Source organism: Tursiops truncatus, chromosome 14 (assembly GCF_011762595.2).
Source record: "Tursiops truncatus isolate mTurTru1 chromosome 14, mTurTru1.mat.Y, whole genome shotgun sequence".
NCBI lineage: Eukaryota > Metazoa > Chordata > Mammalia > Artiodactyla > Delphinidae > Tursiops > Tursiops truncatus.
This window is the reverse complement of record NC_047047.1, coordinates 46,559,013-46,580,995: the sequence shown is the minus strand read 5'-3', so window position 1 is coordinate 46,580,995 and position 21,983 is coordinate 46,559,013.

The following is a 21,983-nucleotide window of genomic DNA, read 5'->3' as shown; positions in this document are numbered from 1 at the left end:
TGAAATAATGCCATTTGCAGTGACATGGATGGACCTAGAGATTGTCATACTGAGTGAAGTAAGTCAGACAGAGAAAGAGAAATATGGTATAATATAACTTATATGTGGAATCTAAAAAAAAAATGATACAAATGAACTTATTTACAAAACAGAAACAGACCCACAGACTTTGAGAATAAATTTATGGTTACCAGGGGGGAAGGGTGGGAGGAGGGATAGTTTGGGAGTCTGGGATTGACATGTACACACTGCTATATTTAAAATGGATAACCAACAATGACCTACTGTATAGCACAGGGAACTCTGCTCAATACTTTGTAACAACCTAAATAGGAAGAATACATACATGTGTATGTATAACTGAATCACTTTGCTCTACACCTGAAATTAACACAACATTGTTAATCAACCATACTGTAATATAAAATAAAATGTAAAAAAAAATGATTGACATTATACTAATAAAGATATTTTCCTCAAGATGGGGATAGTTTCTTTCCATCGTCACACAACTGCTTATACTCAGATCCTTAGTGTCAAAACTCATAGGAGAATGACCCTAAGGTAGACAAAAAAATTTTCCAAGGTCACTCTTTCTCTCTGACCACTCCCATTTTTCATGCCTCTGTCTCAGTCTATAGGAAAATCATCAGTAACAACAATTCCTGGGCAGTGGTCCAACTCCTGAACTCACTGATCACACATATAAGAATTAACTAGTTAACACACAATCTTTAACCCAATTTTATGGATCCTGAAAATGCTATCTTCTGTGGGTAGTGGTGGGGTAAATGACATTTAAAAATCATTAGATAGTCCTTTTCCTCCAGAGTGGGATGCCTCAAGGGTAATAGAAAGCCAAATAATTTATCTGAACATTGAAATGACAGACTTTGTATTTAGTTTACTGTCCAGAAGTACAATCTTAAACAGGAAGGTCAAAATCAAGGTGTGGATTTTAGAACAATTTTATCTGAAGTTTCCTCTAATGTTTTTAACACTCACAGAAGACTTTTCCCGAAAGATTAATAGTACTCACCTAAAATATTCTGGAATAGGCTCTCCTTCATGGGTCACATAGCAACAACCTGTGGTGGTAACCAATAAGGTATTTTACAGTAGTTGCTTTTCAAAAGTAAACAAGTATAAGCGCATGGGTAAGTTGGTCAAATTAGTTTAAGAAATTCATGGTCAATCAGAATTGAACAAGTGCCTTACTGCTTGAATTATTAAAATATTTAATATTCTTCATCAAAATATATGTGAGGAATATAAAATACCCCATTTTAGGAATTCTCCTCGGAAATATCTTTTTTCAATGAATATCACTAGGTATTAGTGTCCTACACAACACATTTTGGAAAATAGACTTGTTCATACATGTAGAGAAATCAGGTTTTATGTATTTTGATAACCATCAGCACTTTATAACATGCTGTGTGATTTACTGGAATTTAACATGAACAAAAAAGAAAGATGTTAAGTAAGAAGAAATCTTTTTAAAAGTAAGTTCTTCCCTTCTTTCTCTTATATTGTTCTTTGTATTCTAAATGTTCCTCCCCCTTTTATTCCTCCTTCTCCCACTCTCTACCTTTCTTTTTTTCCTTACTTCTTTCCTCCTCTCTCTTCCCCCCTCCTTCCTTCCCTTTCTTCCTTCTTTCCTTCCTTTTTCTATAAGCCTCTTTTCCTGATTCTAGCTTATTCAAGCAGGAAGAGATAGGCTGGAGAACAGAGTGACAAGAGCTTGTCCTCTGGTGCCTCTCAGGAAATAAGTCAATGCTCCCCCATGAACTTGCAGCTTATCAGCTCAGGAAAGCTGATTACAAAATTGGGTTTGGGTTTATTAGTGATTTAACTTGCAAATTGCCTGTTCACCTCCTTGGGATTCAGCTAAGGCTATTAGAAGTAAAGCTGGAAAATTTGCTCTTGCTACTCTCCTTAAATTTTGACATATCATTCAATGAATTGTTGATTCTTCCCCCCGCCCCCGCCCCAAACAAAGGAAACAGAAAAAATATCACTGAACCATTTGGGTTCAGTTGTTTTCTTTTCTCTTCCACTCCTTGTTCAGATTCTTAAGAGAACCATTTCAGAGATTTTTAGTGGATGCATTTGGAGGCTAGACACTAATGAGGATAAAAATATGCTTGGAATTAGAAAAGCAGGCCTCCATATGCCTGACAATAGCACAGCAAAGTGCAAAGGTTGCTATATAAGAAGTGTAAAGAGATATGAGAACCTAGAGGAATAAGAATTTAATTACAACTTAGGGCAACAAATTGGAAGTGGCATTTGAATTGGGCCTCGAAGCTGATAGAGCCAATGTGAATAACTCGGGAGTAAGGTATACAAAAACTCTCTGAGCAGGAAGACAGGGACAGTGTGAGAAGCAGTGACAGGGGGAGCAGGGTATAGAGCCAGAGTAATAGGAGTTAAGAGTCATGGCTCTCACATTCCTCAGCTCTGTGACAAAGCTCCTGTCCCGTAACTATAAAAATAAATGTATTATAACAGTAGTATCTAAATTACAGGAGTGTTGTGAAGATTATATGAGAAAATGGACTTTAAAATTCTCAACGTAATTCCTGGTGCACAAAAAGCACTTACTTGACTACAGCTGTTATTCTTGCTGCAATTAAGAAAACAGCGAGAATTTTGGTGTATTTGAGCCAGAGCTGTTGGGAAATTAGTTTGCTTAGAAACTTAGAATGGAGCCAAAGTGTGGAGGCCGTGAATATTTTCTTTAGTGCTATAATTCTGAGCATAGCAATGGCATGGTCGCATATGTGTTTAAAAGGTACTCATTGGGAATATCTGGCATGTTTAGAAGAAGGAAAAGATTATGACAAAAATCAGATGGGGAGTGTCTAAAAAGCCTAGAAAAATGTAGACCAAAAATAGAACAAAGAGAAAAGTAAAAGTGAGAGAGTGAATAGGTTTGTGATAAGAAAAGTCTCAGCATTTAAGATGATGTGGATAATAACATTTTCCTTTAACATTTATTTAAAAATATTTCTTGACCTCTTGCTATGTTCTAAAACACTGTTCCAGGAGCTGGTGATGTAGAAGAGGCCCAAATCCTCATGTATTTTACATACAGTTAAGAGAAGACATACATTAGACACACAGTTGAGATATATATATATATATATATATATATATATATATACACATTCAGATATAATAAATATAACGAAGATTTTACCAGAAACATTTTAAAGAGATAGTGACAAAGATAAATAAAAAGATAGGCTACTTCAGATAGCCAGGATAGGTAACAAAGACTTATACATCTTATATTATCTTTGTAATTTGCGACAAATTCGTGAAGATAAAGATTAAAAAAATTTTTCCTTCAGTTTTACTAGTTTCATAAGCAGTTCACATCTTCTACTAAAGGCCATAACACATGTCTTCAGAGGTTTGCAATTAAGGCACTGGGAACTGAGTAGAGAAAATGTTATGCCCACTCCAACCATGCTAAGATATTGTTTTACGTGCTCCAAATAATTTTATGGACCAAAATAAACAAGGAAATGTTTGGTCTTAAATTTTCAAAGTTCTGTAGTTTGAGATAGTCTTATCTCCTCCACTGATGCTTGTGATGATGTTTTCTAAGACAGTCACTGAAGATGTAAATGAATATAGGATGTACATTATATAAAAAATATATATTTTATCAAACTTATTTCTGCAAAAGCCTGTTTCATGTGTCTCTCTTTTTCCTGTCTTTCTTAAAATTAATGAATTATGATTCAATTTTATCTCTTCTATTTATTTAAAAAAATAAATTTTCATGTTTTCAGTGGTTGGTCTAGTGTTTACATTTGATATCATTAACATATAGTCGTCTAACTTCAAAAAATATTACACTGCTCCAATATGAAGTAAGGACTTTGCAACAGTACTTTTCCATTTGTCACCTCACATATTTTGTGTTTGGGTAACATTCATTATATTTCCACATATGTAATAAATCTCAGAATACTTGGTTAATATATTTTTCTCTAAAAAGTCAGTTATCTTTTAAAGAAAATTTAAAAAGTGAGAAATTACTTAAAAGTTACTTACATATTTACCATTTCTGAAGCTCTTCATTTATTACATTCTCATTTTTTCATCTGGAATAACTGTCTTACTGTTTATGAAGTCCCCATCATTCTTATCTTTGTTTCTCCATATGTAATGTACCCATTTTCCTGACCGCTTTTTAACATTTTCTGTTTATTTATGATACTAAGGAATTTGATTATGATATGCAATTGGTTCAGTTTTCCTTTTATTTATCTTGACTGAAGTTCACTGTTTTTGGAGCAGTGGTTTATATCTTTAATAGAAATTTTCCATCCATTTTTTTCTTCACCTCTCCACAATCCTGATCCTGGGATTTCCATTGCATACAGATTAGAGTGATATTTTCCCATAAATCACTAAGCTGTTCTGTTATTTTTTCATTCTGGACCTTAGTTGGAGATTTTTTATTGCATGCCTTATTTTTGGATATTGTATTTTTGGCATGACATCACATTTTGTTCTCTTATGAAACTTCAGTCTTGTCACTCATTGTTCTCTTATATCCCTTTAAATTCTTTTGAATACTTATAACACTGTTTTAAGGCCATTGTCCTACAATAATTCCATCATCTTTATCGCTTCTCAGTATGTCTCTGTCTTCTGATATCTTCTTGTTTATGATCACATTATCCTGTCTCTTATGATCGGATGCTGGGAATCATAAAACTATTATTTTTCAGTACCTGAAATTTTTGCTATCTTCTTTTAGAGTGTTGGATTTGTTTTGGTAAGCAGTTAAGTTTAATAACTTAGCTTGATATTTTCTAGGTTTGCCTTTAGGCCTTGTTGATTATGTGGATCTCTAACTAATGTATGAAACTTCTGGGATATCTATTGAGTACCCTGAATGTCCAAAGAGGACTCTCCACTCTGGCAGATTGGAGATTGACTGTGTACGCCAAACTTTAACTCTGAGAATTGTTAGTTTTTGAGCTTTGTTTTCTAACCTTCTCTGTGAAGTTTCAACATATTCATATATTGCTCCATAAACATACATAGCAAAGTGTACCATTGAAACAAGATTTAAGTGTACCGGTTAATGGTATTAATTGCATTCATAATATTATGCAAACATTATAACTACCTATTTCCAAAACTGTTGCATGAATCCAAAAGAAACTCTATAAACATTAAACAATAACACAATTTCCCCATTCCCCTAGCCCATGGTAACTTCTAATCTACATTTTGTTACTATGAATTTGTGCACTCTAGATATATACGTAGAATCACATATTTGCTTTTTCATGTCTGACTTATTTCACTCAGCATAACGTTTTCAAGATTCATCCATGTTGCTGCAGGTATCAGAATTTTATTCCTTTCTATGGATGAATAATGTTCCATTGTATGTATATGCCATATTTTGTTCATCTGTTCATTTGCTGATGAACAGTTGGACACCTGGACATTTGTTTCCATCTTTTGGCTATGTAAATAATGCTGCAATGAAATTGGCATACACATATCTGCTTGAGTCCCTGTTGGCCTATCATATGCGTCAACCCTAATCTTTTGCTCCAGACATCTGTGGGTTATTAGTTCACCTTGCAGTGTTTTCTAGCAATGCTCAACACCTCTCTGGCCTGAGTCCTCTCTGGTCTGAGTTCTGATTTAAGCAAAACATATATGTGCACTTGCACAGTCCTTCAGGTAGCCCCAGACAGTATAAAACAGAAAAACCCATTAATTTGCAAGTAAGGTCTGTTCTCCCCTCTTGTACCTGGAACCAGAGTCCCATACCAGGAACATGGCTGCCCCTGGTTGAGTTCTGCTGTTTCCAGGGAGGGTGTGAGACAAGGGCAAATTAAAACATGAGAAGAATTTCCTAATATTTTCAAGTTGCTTTTTCTTGATTCAGCTTTCACTTGGTTGTTACAAACCTTTGACTGTTTTCCAGAGTTCTGACAAAGTTCATTCTGACATTTTCTGCTTTTGTGTGTGTGTGTGTTTTATTTTATTTTATTATTTTTTTAATGTTTCTGTGTGGATCCAAGAGCTTGGAGCAACTTGCTCTATCTCTATGATGGTGATGTCACCAGTTTGGTATCTGTGCTTTAACTAGGTCTGTAGTCGTTACTACTGGATACTAAAGTTTGAGATATGCTGAATACTGAATAAAGATACTAGCTTAAAAACAGAAAATATGGGTTTTCAGCTCTCTCATTCATAAACTGTGTGATCTTGGAAGGATTATTTAATCTCTTTGGCTTAATTAATTAGTTTAGTGCATGTAATCTACACTGTTCTTTATAGACTAGGAAAAAAACCCACAAGTATAAAGTACCTGAAAATAAAAGTATACAGTAAATATTATTTCCATTTTCTATCTCTTCATATTCTACGACCATAAGCATTTACTTCTAATGCTTTTTTGCCCTTCTCTGGAGATGTCATAGAGACATGTCTGAATCAGTTCATAACATTTGCTTGAGAAGCAACTGGAAAGAATTGAAAGAACCCATGTCTTAATTTTAGAAGATTAATTTCCCAATTCTTTCTTTTCATTTACTGGATATATATCTTTGGGCTATTCACTTAAGTTTTCTGGTCCTTCTTTCTCATTATATCTACAGCATACAGTCTTAAGGAAATTTTACAGAGAGGTAAATCTGCTTGTCAAGATACACAGTATAGAATATGCTCAGGATATTTAAAAAGTAAATGAATTGATTAATGCAGGAATGATTCTGAAGCCCAATGGTACATGAAAAGAAATAGTTTATGAAGATAATGCCCAGCTGTTCCCAATTAGTAAATACACACAGAAAGAAAAGAAGAAATGGAGATGATAAATAGTGAAGAACTATTATCTCCCATTTTATAAATCTGTGGAATAGTGATTTTCAAGCAGGAGAGGAAAGAAAAGTCAATACATATTTCCTTTAACAAGTTAATCAATGCATCTGCACATTTTCTGTGAAATGGCAATTAAGACACTTCACTAAATGTGTACAAGATTTGTTATGATATATGCCACCTTCCCCCTATGTTGAAAGTCACTGCCCCATAGAAGGATACAGATTATGTTGACAACAACATTTGATTTCAGTGTTAGGAAAAATTGGTGACAAATATGTTACTCTTCTTTTATAATCAGAATTAAGCACATTATGGATATAAATACACTGAGGTTATTTTGATTAAATTTAACAATGGTTAAATTTTCCATTTGGTCATAAATAGCATGTGAAAGCAGGTCATTATCTACATGAATTTTCTTTACCCTGACTATCAATGTCACAATCACTTAAATATTCTATACAATTTACCATTTACAAATAAGTTACTGGTATGAACATCTTTATTATTCAGCCACCCAAATTGTCTAACTATCTGTACTATATACACTGTGGCTACGACCCCAGTACAAGGTGAACTAGAACTGCCACCTTAAGTGAACTGGTTACACAAATCCTTACTCATTGTTAATTTTTACAGCAGAAGAGTTCCCCACAAAAGGTAAATTAGGAAATGTGTTTGGTGTGTGTTAATTCACCCGGACTCCATGAGGAGCATGTACCTATCTCTTTACCAACAAAAGTATGGCCTTAAGAATAGCATTAGCATCAAATTACAATAACGAGAGAGAAGGAATATAAAGAGGTTTTATGTACAGATGGTGCCTTGCTATTTATCACTGAGCCACAAACAATTGTCCTAGAAATATTGAGATCAATAGACCCATTTAATAAAAGAACTAACTGTGAGAGGCATTGGGATAAATCCGAGCTATTTTCCATATCAAAAGTTTTCTCTAGGGCAATTGCATTTTCCGCAGAGTCATAGCCAACCCAACAATGCCAGAAATTTTTTACTACAATTTTAGGATGCTTCATTTATGGGAATGAGATTATTCTGGAATTGTGGGATTATATGCAGATAAACTCAGAAAGTGGCACTAGGGATGTCAATTACTTGCAACATTTTTATAAGTTCAGTTTCTCTCATGCATCTGAACTCTTTCTTCTCTTTATACCTCAGATCCTAAAACAATCCAGCATGTTTTGGTAGTGGTTTCCAATGAATGAACATTCATGAATAGTGAACATTTGAAAGGGTTTGGATTTTTACCATGCTGATAACTGAGGGATTTGATACAGCTTCCTTAAATCAACATGCAGTAAACAAAGCCAGGCAAAGAAGTTTCATGTTGAGAGCATAGGTGATGAGACTGCAAAGTGAAGTTAGACAACAGAAAAACAGAAGACTGAGTTCAGGAAACACAGATTCAAGTCCCACATCCTTCACTAGTTGTGTGATTCTGCACAAGTCAATCGTTGCCCCTGCCTCTTTTCTGTGAAGTGGGATTTAAGATCCTATAAAAAAAAATGGGGCCATATATGAAGGACTTTATAAACAATAAAATATGAAAAATATGATACAAATGTTAGCTTTGGTTGTTTTCTGCAAATTAGTGAATTATGCTTATCTCACTCAGAAATAAGTGTTAAACATATTTCTCCCAAACACCTTAGGCTGGACTGTAAATTTTAGTAGGAAGAACTTCCATGTGAGAAGCCAGAATATTCTTTGAACTTTGCTGAAGAGAAAAGCATTTGCAAGTTGTATTTATTTGACTACTTGTTAATAAGTTGTATTCTTTTTGAAAAACACATAGAAGATAAAGCAGAGCAAACAGTTCTTAATTTGAATGCTATAATTCTGCTCTTCACATAAAGTACAATGTAGCAATATTACAGTTGGAGCAATTTAGTGTAAGTAGTGATGGAAGAAAATTGAAATCATTAAGCTAAATGTCACCTTATGTAACTTAGGCTATCTAAATGACAACCAGATTTAACTTTTTTTGATTACCCACAGCTAGACAGAGAAGACATTCACAAAAAATTAACAGCATACAAAAACACTTAGAACCATATTTTCTTCTTCAGCTTTATGTAAGTGGAATTTGATAATAAGAAGCATATTTCTTAATGGCTATATATTAATCTGATCAGCCAAATTCCTCTTGCTCTAGTAGGGTCTGTCCTTGAAAAAGTTTAACTAAACTGGAAATTAAGTGGATGAAATCCTCAAGAAAAAAGTTAAAGGAATATTTACTTCATTGGTCTACAGCCAGGGAAGAAACTATAATCTAGTGCTTCCTACACTGTGTAAACCAAGTATTATCTTTCTTAACTTCAATCCGAATACTTCTGTAAAGTGCAATAAATATATTATCAGTAAAATTAAAATTTTAAAAGAAGTACAAAAAACAGCTCAAGTTTTTTTTTTGCTATTATTAGATTCAAAGACATGCTATTAACCTGTCAAATTGCAATGCAAATTTCTGAAGTGTTTACTCCCAGTTTCTGTACATATATCCTCACTGATAGTTACAAACAGGTTGGACTTTGAGTAGTTAACTGTTTTTTCTGGAAAGGTCCAGATAATAAAATATTTTAGGCTTTGTGTGCCACATGGTCTCTGTTATGACTACTTAACGCAGCTGTTACAGCTTGGAAGCAGCAATAGACAAAGCATAAACAAATGGCCATGACGATATGCTGCAATAAAACTTTATTTATAAAAAAAAATACTGGTCTATATTTGGCCCATAGACTGTAGTCTACTGATATCTGTTCTAAGCTATGACATTTGTGGTATCTGTCAATGTAATACATGAGGGAAAATACTAAGACACTGACATAACAGATTATCCAAATTCCAGAGATAGTTGAGAACTTCTATGAGAATTAATGGAATGAGGTAAGGAAAAGAAATAGGTAACTGAAGGAACCTACACCTCATTTAGGCCAAAACAAATTGAAAATTGAAGAAAAAATGAGATTGTCACATACAGAAATGAGAAAATAGTTTCCATGACTGGATGCAAGTGGAATCTGTGTACCATATGGTGGTTAAGAAATAAGGCTCTGAAGCCAGTCAGTTCTGGGTGCTAATCCTGGCTTCACTATTGATTAACCCATTAAAAAAGAGGAGTAATTAACCTTGGGAAAGTTTCTCCTTTTACTTACTTTCATAGTAAGATGGAAAAATATACTACTTAAAGGGTTGTTGATATAAATCAGTGCAATACTTGCATGCATTGATCATTCTCCTTGACATAGTAGGTGTTCAAAAAATGTTTAGGGTAAAATTTGCCTATAGGAGATGAAGTTATAATTTTTTTCTGGAACTTTGGTGTGCTGTAGCTAAGGTGATATTTTAAAGCATCAAGCTGTTAGAAAACAAAGAAGTTTTGTAGAGAAGTAGCATCCTGCTGTTAATCATGAAACCTGATTATATTCCAAGATAGTTGCCACTGTCTTGCAACTGATCAATTTTTCTTCAGTCTCTTCATGTTTAACATAAGGTGATATGCTCAACCAAATATTTCTTTCCCTCACCATGTAGACTTTTTGTGTACTGGAAGGATGGCTGGGTTAAGATGCACCTTTTAGCTTCCAGTACTTCCTGTGCCACTGACTAGCTATGCGGTCAAAAATCAGTTGCCTAAAAGTTCCAGGCATCATTTTCTAATCTATTAAAATGAAGCTTTGAACTGGTCACCTGAAAAACCTCACAAAAAGAAATTATCTTGCATCAGATTTACCTTTTCTTGTAATTCTCTGTATGAATATATGACTATGACCCTTTAAGCTGTAGCATCCTCTCTGCCAAATGTTAACAGAATGTATAATGTCTTATTTTGCGTTCAGTTTAGATGATTATATTTTAAAAGATCTTATATCAGAAAAAAAGAAATTATGTTTTTATATATCTGAGGTTCTAATCTTAGTGGCAGTACCTAAATTACTTAAGGCATGCAGATAGAATAACAATAGAGCAATTATTGATGTCTAGTGAAAAAGAGGAATAGTCTAGAAGATCAATATGTGAGGCAGGGCTTCCCTGGTGGTGCAGTGGTTGAGAGTCCACCTGCCGATGCAGGGGACACGGGTTCGTGCCCCGGTCCGGGAAGATCCCACATGCCGCGGAGCGGCTAGGCCCGTGAGCCATGGTCACTGAGCCTGTGCGTCCGGAGCCTGTGCTCCGCAACGGGAGAGGCCACAGCAGTGAGAGGCCCACGTACTGCAAAAAATTAAAAAAAAAAAAAATGTGAGGTAATATTTCACAGCAACCGCACAGGGAGTAGAGTTTTCTAGTCAGCAGTTATAGAATTAGTGACTTTGGAAAGAAAGCCAGAAAATTCTTGATCTTCTTCTAACACCCTCTATTGTCAAGGCAGATCTTGATAGATTAGATAGATAGATAGATAGATAGATAGACAAAAACTTTGTCATGGGAAGTTAAAGAATGAATAAGATTAACCTGGTTCCTTTAGTTGAATTTTTTAGAAAGTAGGCAAGATCTTGTTATGACCTTCAGAAGGCAGTAATCAATAAGGTATCTCTTTGGTAACCTAACAAACCAAAATCTGTTAGTATTTATTACCACAACCAAATATCAATTTGTGGTATTTATTACCACAACCAAAAATCAATTCTGACCTCCACCACTTAGTTATAATTTTGAACTTATTGACTGAATATGCTGCTGCTTTAAAAATTGCACAAACACTATACATATAACAGTAAAAACTACAGAAAGTAACCACAGATAAATATAAATCTATCATAAAAATAACTCATGATTATATCACCATTCTTAATTACACAACCATTCTTAACATAAGAGAGAGATTGATTTAAAGGTGCTTTTTAAAATATAGTTTTTTGTAAAAATATAAGAATGACAATAAAAATACAGTTTTTGAAATCGTAATTTACTTAATTTATTTATCAGAATTTTCTCATTATCTTAGCTATGTTTTAAGACTATCTGCATATGATCTCATCAGATGACTTGATGAAATGAATGTAGCTAGTCACTTGATAATATATGTTATGTTGCTTTCAATTTTTACTATTCCAAATAATGATTAAACAATTTTTAGTATATTTGTACATATCATTATTTCTTTAGGATAATTCTTAGAAATGAAAGTACTACTTCAAAGCCTATAAATATTATTAAGGATTTTTATATATGTATTGCCTAACTTATCTTAAGAACAATTGCACTTATAATATTTTCTTGAAATAAAGTATTATTGTTCACTCCAACCAGTAGCTTATCTGTGTGCACATATTCTACAGTTCTGATAATACAAAACATTACAATATTTTAAACATTTTCCTATTTTGTAAACTATTTTACAGTTTCTTATTATTTAGTCTTTCCCATACTGTTGTATTTTTAGAGTTGGTGTTGCTCTAGAACATAAAGATACATTTCTTTTTTGGTATCAATAATAATTATAAAATGTCTTCTTTCACTGAAGAATTAAAAATAATTATAAGACAATTTATTAATCCATTCATTCTATTTTCAGTGTTTCACACTGTTCTAAAGATTACTTGGTCTAGCAGGTTATCAATATTGTTTATGGATTTGTTTATGTTTGATTTTTTCCTGATTATTGATCATATATTCTTACTTCTTTGCCTGCCTAGTAATTTTTGATTGTATACTCTACATTTTGAACATTACATTATTAGCTTCTGGATTGTGTTGTATTTCTTTAACTAGAATTATATACTTTGCTTTGATATGCAATTGAGTTACAAGCATACCTCACTTTACTGTGCTTTGCTTTACTGCACTTCACAGATGTTGCATTTTTTACAAATCAAAGGTTTGTGGCACCCCTGCATTGTCAGATGACGGTTAGCATTTTTTATCAATAAAGCATTTTTAAATTAAGGTATGCACAGTTTTTCTTAGATATAATGCTATTGCACATTTAATAGACTACGGTATAATCTAAACATAACTGTTATATGTACTGGGAAGCCAAAAAATTCTTGTGACTCACTTTATTAGGTGGTCTGGAACCAAACCCACAATATCTGAGGTATGCCTGTATTTGGAATCAGATGTTTTCAAGACTTGTTTTTCTACTTAGTTAAGGTAAAACCAGAGCACTCTTTAGTCAGGTGATAATTTATCTCCTTATATAAGGTGATATCCTTTTGAGAACTCTATCAGATATCCTGTATATTATATGATCTTTCAACTCTGGCTGTAGGGAACAAAAATTATACCCATCCCTGTATGAACTCAAGAAATTATTTGGTTTATTACTTCCTGGTGTTTTTTTTTTTTATTTTTCTTTTTCTTCCAGCTTTGGCTAGTCACTTCTCAATCATGCATAATTTAGTAGTCAGTTTAAGACTTACGGTGACAACTCTTCAGATCTCTAATGCATTCTCCCTCTCTCAATTCTCTCTCAAGTTCCCTCTCACTTTCACTCTATGTATGCATGTGTCTGTGCATGTGTGTATGCATGGCTCCCTTTACTCTAGTAGTCTGTCCCACAAATTATGGGCAACTTAGTCTATCCAAAGTATAATCTATTTTTTTTTCCTCCATTCACTGAGACTTCTGAGGTTAGTTTGGCTTTCTGCTCTCTCTGTTGTTGGCTGGAAACTACCTCCAGAAAGTAAGCTGTTGCAATTATAGAGTTTATCTCATTTGTTTTCCTTGTCTCAGGGTAACAGCAGTTATCCAATAAGTGAAAACCATTGTTTCATATAGTTTTCTGGTTTCCAATAGTTTAAAGTGGGAGGGTAAATCCAATTCCTGTTCATTATCATGGTCTGAAGTGAAAGTCTATACACTTTCTCCCTCTCTCTCCCTCTCTCTCTCCCTCTCTCTCTCTCTCTCTCTCTCTCTCTCTCTCTCTCTCCGTATATATATATATACACACACATACACATACACACACACAATACATATGTATATAAATATATATTATATATAATATGTATTTACTTTCATAATTCCATTGAGAGATTATAAAATAACATGTGGTACTAAACTTGTTTCCAAGAGATATGGTTGTATTCATGGTTTGATTTTCATTCTTTGTTTTTGTCTACTTACATAATCCAATAACATACCTATTATAGAGCAATGACATCAATCTCTATTACACTGAAGCAGGATTTTTGCTAATTTACCTTCCTATACCTGTTGCTTTGATCTTTAGCAGAGGTAAAGCTAGAGAATCATTACTATCTGCTAAAATTACTAGATTTGGTTGATAGGACCATATTGGATCACAATCCTAGTCATGCCACTTAACTAACTCTGGGATCTTAGGGAATCTGCATAAATCCTCTGAGCCTCAGTTTCTTCAGTTATAAAATGAGGGTGAAATACAAATACTCATTTTGAAATATTCACTTTGAAATTATGAATAAATTACATAAAATATAGTGTCTGGCATACAGATGACACAAAAATATGAGACATAAAATCTGTGTGCTATAGAAAAGGATAGGAAAAAATAACATATAATAACAGTAAGAAAAAGAGAAAATAACAGAATTTATATGTGACAGGGCACTGATCATAAGTCCCTTCTTGGAAAATTTACTTGACCTTTATAAACCTCATTTTTCTAATTTTTATAATGAAATGGTTTAAGTTGTGCTTAATACCACATTTGAAGAAATTAGGCTAACGAGTCACATATAAACCTCAAATTTTTGCTGTTTTTTACTTTTTTTTCTTTTTCTTTTTTTTATTAAGCACCAGCCAGAAGTAGATTTTTGTGATCACTTATTATCATAAAAAAGCCTATTGTATCTTTTAGTTTAGAGTAAATAATTTCCTTTCTTTTTGGGTATTACCATGTAAAAGATACTATTAGTCAGCTTTATTTTGTCTCATAAATCATCTGTGAGGCATTTTTGTGCTTATTTATCTGTGTAAATTTCCCTGAGGGGGGTGCCCTTACTAGGACACTATTCAACAAATTTCCCTCAATATTTCCAGCTTGGAAGCAAAGAGATCCTGGAGACTGGTTCTCTAACAGTTCAAAATAGAAATTAGTGAAGATGTGTAAATTTATCTGAAGTTAATTTTTTTTTTTGCACAGTGCTTAACCAGAGGAAATTGTAAAGTCACATGGGAGGCAGGGAAAAAACTATTAAAAACAAAGACCACTTACATTTTCGTTAAATCAAAATGTGGACACTACTTATGCAATGTGTATCGTTTTCTGATGATGTCTGTATGCTATTGAGATGGTAAAAGCTGATAATGAAACTGTCCACATATAAAACAAACCAAAAATGAGAAAAAAATCCTTATATTTCAATATTCTTCACCATTCTGCAATTATTTTGTCACTCAGGAGACCATGCCCTGTCTTCCCTCAATGCTGCTATGTAACATACACTTGTCCTGTGAACAATTTCCTCTCCACTAGCCTGGCCATGCAGGAGATAAGAATACTGATTTTAGGAGCAGGCAGAGGGAGGAGTGGGACTAGTCTTGCCTGTAGAGGCTGGAGCAATCCAAGAGTCAGTTACTAAAGTCAAATGGAAACCAAATACACCTGGGCCAATATGCATCATTTCAAAACTGCTAGAGAGGACTGAGTTCTAGGTCCAAGGTGACACATTAACAACTCAGGATAACCTAAAAAAGTTGGAATAAAGGTGAAAAAAAAAAAAATCCTGAGTACCAGGACAATACCACAGACACTTTTAGCAAGCACTTTTAGTTTTTTAAATAAGTTGAATTTTAATAAAATATTACAATTCCTTTTATTTCATTTGATATAATTCTAGTAAAAAAAATTATATATTGGCATTCTGCAGCAGTGCGGACCAGCAGGACTCAGGTCTGGTGCATCTCTGTGGGACAGTGTGTCTGGTGCTCTTCACCGCTGCCCACCCTGCCCGGGATGCAAGCATCCTCTCCAGTGTAAAAAGCTGGAGCTTCTGTTTGGCTTTGACTGAAAAAGAATTTAGCCTATATGTACTGCTTTAACCACTGGAAGAATGGCAGATGACATAGATGTGCTCTGAGATGTGTGGTTTAGATGAATTCCAATTTGCTTCACCCTTTATCAGGATGAGATAAATGAATGGGAGGCAGAACCATATTATACATTATCCAACTGGTTTGCTATTTGATCTTCTTGTGTCAAGTTCAGCTCTTCCTTAGAACATCGCAGTACATTTTAAGTCGTGTGGCTGACAGGGTCTTGGTGCTCTGGCTGGGTGTCAGGCCTGAGCCTCTGAGGTGGGAGAGCCGAGTTCAGGACATTGGACCTCCAGACCTCCTGGCCCCTTGTAATATCAATTGGCAAGAGCTCTCCAGAGATCTCCATCTCAATGCTAAGACCCAGCTCCACTCAATGGCAGGCAAGCTCCAGTTCTGGATACCCCCTGCCAAAAAACTAGCAAGGCAGGAACATAATCTTACCTATTAGCAGAGAGGAAGCCAGAAATCCTAATAATTTCACAGAGACCCCAAAACACACCACAGGACATTGTCCTGCCCACCAGAAAGACAAGATCCAGCCTCATCCACCAGAACACAGGCACCAGTCCCCTCCATCAGGAATCCTACACAAGCCATTGAACCAACCTTACCCACTGTGGGCAGACACCAAAAACAATGGGAACTACGAACCTACAGCCTGCAAAAAGGAGACCCCAAACACAGTAAGTTAAGCAAAATGAGAAGACAGAAATACACAACAGATGAAGGAGCAAGGTAAAAACCCACTCGACCAAACAAATGAAGAGGAAATAGGCAGCACACCTGAAAAAGAATTCAGAGTAATGAGAGTAAAGATGATCCAAAATCTTGGAAATAGAACGGAGAAAATACAAGACACATTTAACAAGGACCCAGAAGAACTAAAGAGCAAACAAACAATGATGAACAACACAATAAATGAAATTAAAAATTCTCTAGAAGGAATCAATAGCAGAATAACTGAGACAGAAGAACTGATAAGTGACCTGGAATATAAATAGTGGAAATAACTACTGCAGAGAAGACAAAAAAAAAGAATGAAAGGACTGAGGACAATCTCAGAGACCTCTGGGAAAACACTAAATGCAACAGCATGCAAATTATAGAAGTCCCAGAAGAAGAAGAGAAAAATGAAGGGACTGAGAAAATATTTGAAGAGATTATAGTTGAAAACTTCCCTAATATGGGAAAGGAAATAGTCAATTAAGTCCAGGAAGCGCAGAGAGTCCCATAGAGGATAAATCCCAGGAGAAACACACCAAGACACATATTAGTCACACTGTCAAAAATTAAATACAAAGAAAAAATATTAAGTCAGGATGGGAAAAGCAACAACTAACATACAAGGGAATCCCCATAAGGTTCAGAGCTGACCTTTCAGCAGAAACTCTGCAAGCCAGAAGGGAGTGGAAGGATATATTTAAAGTGATGAAAGGGAAAAACCTACAACCAAGATTACTCTACCCAGAAAGGAAATCATTCAGATTCAACAGAAAAATTAAAACCTTTAAGGTCAAGCAAAAGCTAAGAGAATATAACACCACCAAACCAGCTTTACAAAAAATGCTAAAGGAATGTCTCTAGGCAGGAAACACAAGAGAAGGAAAAGACCTATAATAACAAACCCAAAACAATTAAGCAAATGGTAATAGGAACATACATATCGATAACTACCTTAAAGGTAAATGGATTAAATGCTCCAACCAAAAGACATAATATGGCTGAATGGACACAAAAACAAGACCCATATATATGCTGTCTACAAGAGACCCACTTCAGACCTAGAGACACATATAGACTGAAAGTGACGGGATGGAAAAAGATATTCCATGCAAGTAGAAATCAAAAGAAAGCTGGAGTAGCAATTCTCATATCAAACAAAATAGACATTAAAATAAAGACTATTACAAGAGACAAAGAAGGGCACTACATAATGATCAAGGGACAATGCAAGAAGAAGATATAACAAGTGTAAATATTTATGCACCCAACCTAGAAGCACCTCAATACATAAGGTAAATGCTAACAGCCATAAAAGGGGAAATTGACAGTAACACAATAAAAGTAGGATACTTAAACACCCCACTTTCACCAATGGACAGATAATCCAAAATGAAAATAAATAAGGAAACACAAGCATTAAATGATACATCAACAAGATGGACTTAATTGGTATTTATAGGACATTCCATCCAAAAACAACAGCATACACTTTCTTCTCAAGTGCTCATGGAACATTCTCCAGGATAGATCATATCTTGGGTCATAAATCAAGCCTTTGTAAATTTAAGAAAATTGAAAGTGTATCAAGTATCTTTTCCAACCACAACAATATAAGACTAGGTATCAATTACAGGAAAAAAAATGTAAAAACTGCAAACCCACGGAGGCTAAACAATATGATACTAAATAACCCAGAGATCACTGAAGAAATCAAAGGTAATCAAAACTTACCTAGAAACAAATGACAATGAACACAAGACGACCAAAAACCTATAGGATGCAGCAAAAGCAGTTCTAAGAGGGAAGTTTATAGCAATACAATTCTAACTCAAGAAACAAGAAACATCTCAGATAAACAACCTAACATTACACCTAAAGCAAACAGAGAAAGAAGAACAAAAGAAAACTTCCCAAAGTTAGCAGAAAGAAAGAAATCATAAAGATGAGATAAGAAATAAATGAAAAAGAAATGAAGGAAATGATAGCAAAGATCAGTAAAACTAAAAGCTGGTTCATTGAGAAGATAAACAAAATTGATAAACCATTAGCCAGACTCATCAAGAAAAAAAGGGAAAAGACTCAAATCAATAGAATTAAAAATGAAAAAGGAGAAGTAACAAATGACATTGCAGAAATACAAAGGATCATGAGAGATTACTACAAACAACTATATGGCAATAAAATGGACAACCTGGCAGAAATGGACAAATTCTTAGAAAAGCACAACCTTCCAAGACTGAACCAGGAAGAAATAGAAAACATAAACAGACCAATCACAAGCACTGAAATGGAAACTGTGATTAAAAATCTTCCAACAAACAAAAACCTAGGACCAGATGGCTTCACAGGTGAATTCTGTCAAACATTTAGAGAAGAGCTAACACCTATCCTTCTCAAACTCTTAGAGAAGAGCTAACATCTATCCTTCTCAAGCTCTTCTAAAATATAGCAGAGGGAGGAACACTCCCAAACTCATTCTACAAGGCCACCACCGTATTCATACCAAAACCAGACAGAGATGTCACAAAAAAAAAAGAAAACTACAGGTCAATAACACTGATGAACATAGATGCAAAAATCCTCAACAAAATACTGGCAAAAAAAATTCAGCAGCACATTAAAATGATCATGCACCGTGATCAATTGGGGTTTATCCCATGAGTGCAAGGATTCTTCACTATGTGTAAATAAATCAATGTAATACACCATATTAACAAATTGAAGGATAAAAACCATATGATCATCTCAATAGATGCAGAAAAAGCTTTTGACAAAATTCAACACCCATTAATGATAAAAAACTTCCAGAAAGTAGGCAGAGAGGGGAACTTACCTCAACATAATAAAGGCCATATATGACAAACCCACAGCCAACATTGTTCTCAATGGTGAAACACTGAATCCATTACCACTAAGATTACAAACAAGATAAGGTTGCCCACTCTCACCACTATTATTCAATATAGTTTTGGAAGTTTTAGCCACAGCAATCAGAGAGGACAAAGAAATAAAAGGAATCCAAATGAGAAAAGAAGAAGTAAAACTGTCATTGTTTGCCGTTGACATGATACTGCACATAAAGAATCCTAGAGATCTACCAGAAAACTTATAGAGCTAATCAATGAATTTGCTAAAGTAGCAGGATACAAAATTAATGCACAGAAATCTCTTGCATTCCTATATACTAATGATGAAAAATCTGAAAGAGAAATTAAGGAAACACTCCCATTTACCATTGCAACAAAAAGAATAAAATACCTAGGAATAAACCTACCTAGGGGACCAAAGTCCTGCATGCACAAAACTATCAGACACTGATGAAAGAAATTAAAGACAATAAAAACAGATGGAGAGATATAACATGTTCTTGAATTGGAAGAATCAACATGGTGAAAATGACTACACTACCAAAAGCAGTCTACAGATTCAATGCAATCCCTATCAAACTACCAATGGCAATTTCAACAGGACTAGAACAAAAATTTTCACAATTTGTATGGAAACACAAAAGACTCCTAACAGCCAAAGCAATATTCAGAAAGAAAAACAGAACTAGGGGAATCAGGCTCCAGGACTTCAGACTATACTACAAATCTACAGTAATCAAGACAGTATGGCACAGAAAGAGAAATATAGCTCAATGGAACAGGATAGAAAGCCCAGGGATAACCCCATGCACATATGGTTCCCTTATCTTTGATAAAGGAGGCAAGAATATATAATGGAGAAAAGACAGCTACTTCAATAAGTGGTGCTGGGAAAACTGGACAGCTACACATAAAAGAATGAAATTAGAAAATTCCCTAACACCATACACAAAAATAAACTCATAATGGATTAAAGACCTAAATGTAAGGCTAGACACTATTAAACTCTTAGAGGAATACATAGGCAGAACACTCTATGACATAAATCACAGCAAGATCCTTTTTGACCCATCTCCTAGAGAAATGGAAATAAAAACAAAAATTAACAAATGGGACCTAATGAAACTTAAAAGCTTTTGCACAGCAAAGGAAACCATAAACAAGACAAAAAGACAACCCCCAAATATGTGCAAATGAAACAACTGACAAAGGATTAATCTCCAATATATACAAGAAGCTCACATAGCTCAATATCAAAAAACAAACAACACAATCCAAAAATGGGCAAAAGACCTAAATAGACATTTATCCAAAGAAGATATACCAATTGCCAACAAACATATGAAAGGATGCTGAACATCACTAATCATTAGAGAACTGCAAATCAAAACTACAATGAGGTATCACCTCATAACAGTCACAATAGCCATCATCAAAAAATCTACAAACAATAAATTCTGGAGAGGGCATGGAGAAAAGGGAAACCTGTTGCAGTGTTGGTGGGAATGTAAATTGATACAGCCACTACAGAGAACAGTATGGAAGTTCCTTAAAAAACTAAAAATAGAACTACCATGCAACCCAGCAATCCCATTACTGGGCATATACCCTGAGAAAACAATAATTCAAAAAGAGTCATGTATCACAATGTTCACTGCACCTCTATTTACAATAGCCAGGACATGGAAGCAACCTAAGTGTCCACTGACAGATGAATGGATAAAGAAGATGTGGCACATATATACAATGGAATATTACTCAGCAATAAAAAGAAACGAAGTTGAGTTATTCGTAGTGAGGTGGATGGACCTAGAGTCTGTCATACAGAGTGAATTAAGTCAGAAAGAGAAAAACAGATACCTTATGCTAACACATACATATGGAATCTAAAAAAAAAAAGATAATGCTCAGAAGAACCTAGGGGCAAGATGGAAATAAAGATGCAGACCTACTAGAGAATGGACTTGAGGATACGGGGAGGGGGAAGGGTAAGCTGGGACAAAGTGAGAGAGTGGCATGGACATATATACACTACCAAACCTAAAATAGATAGCTAGTGGGAAGCAGCCGTATAGCACAGGGAGATCAGCTCAGTGCTTTCTGACCACCTAGAGGGGGGAATAGAGAGGGTGGGAGGGAAACGCAAGAGGGAGGGGATATGGGGATATATACATATGTATAGCTGACCTACTTTGTTATACAGCATAAACTAACATAACATTGTAAAGCAATTATACTACAGTAAAGATGTTTAAAAAAAATTAAGGCAGTATTTTGATATGGAAATATATAATTCTTTGCAATTTCACCCTTTTCAGTGTCTACATAGGACAAATTGAATTAGAAATGTGAAAAGATTTCTCCTGTCATCTCCATTATCCAGAATATATGTTAATAGAATTAAATCACATGCAAACCCTTACAAATCAATAATAGGGGGAAAATACTCAGTGACAAAGAGAAATAACCTAGCTGAGAAATATACAAAGGATCTGAATGGACATTTCTTGAAGATTTACAAACAGCCAA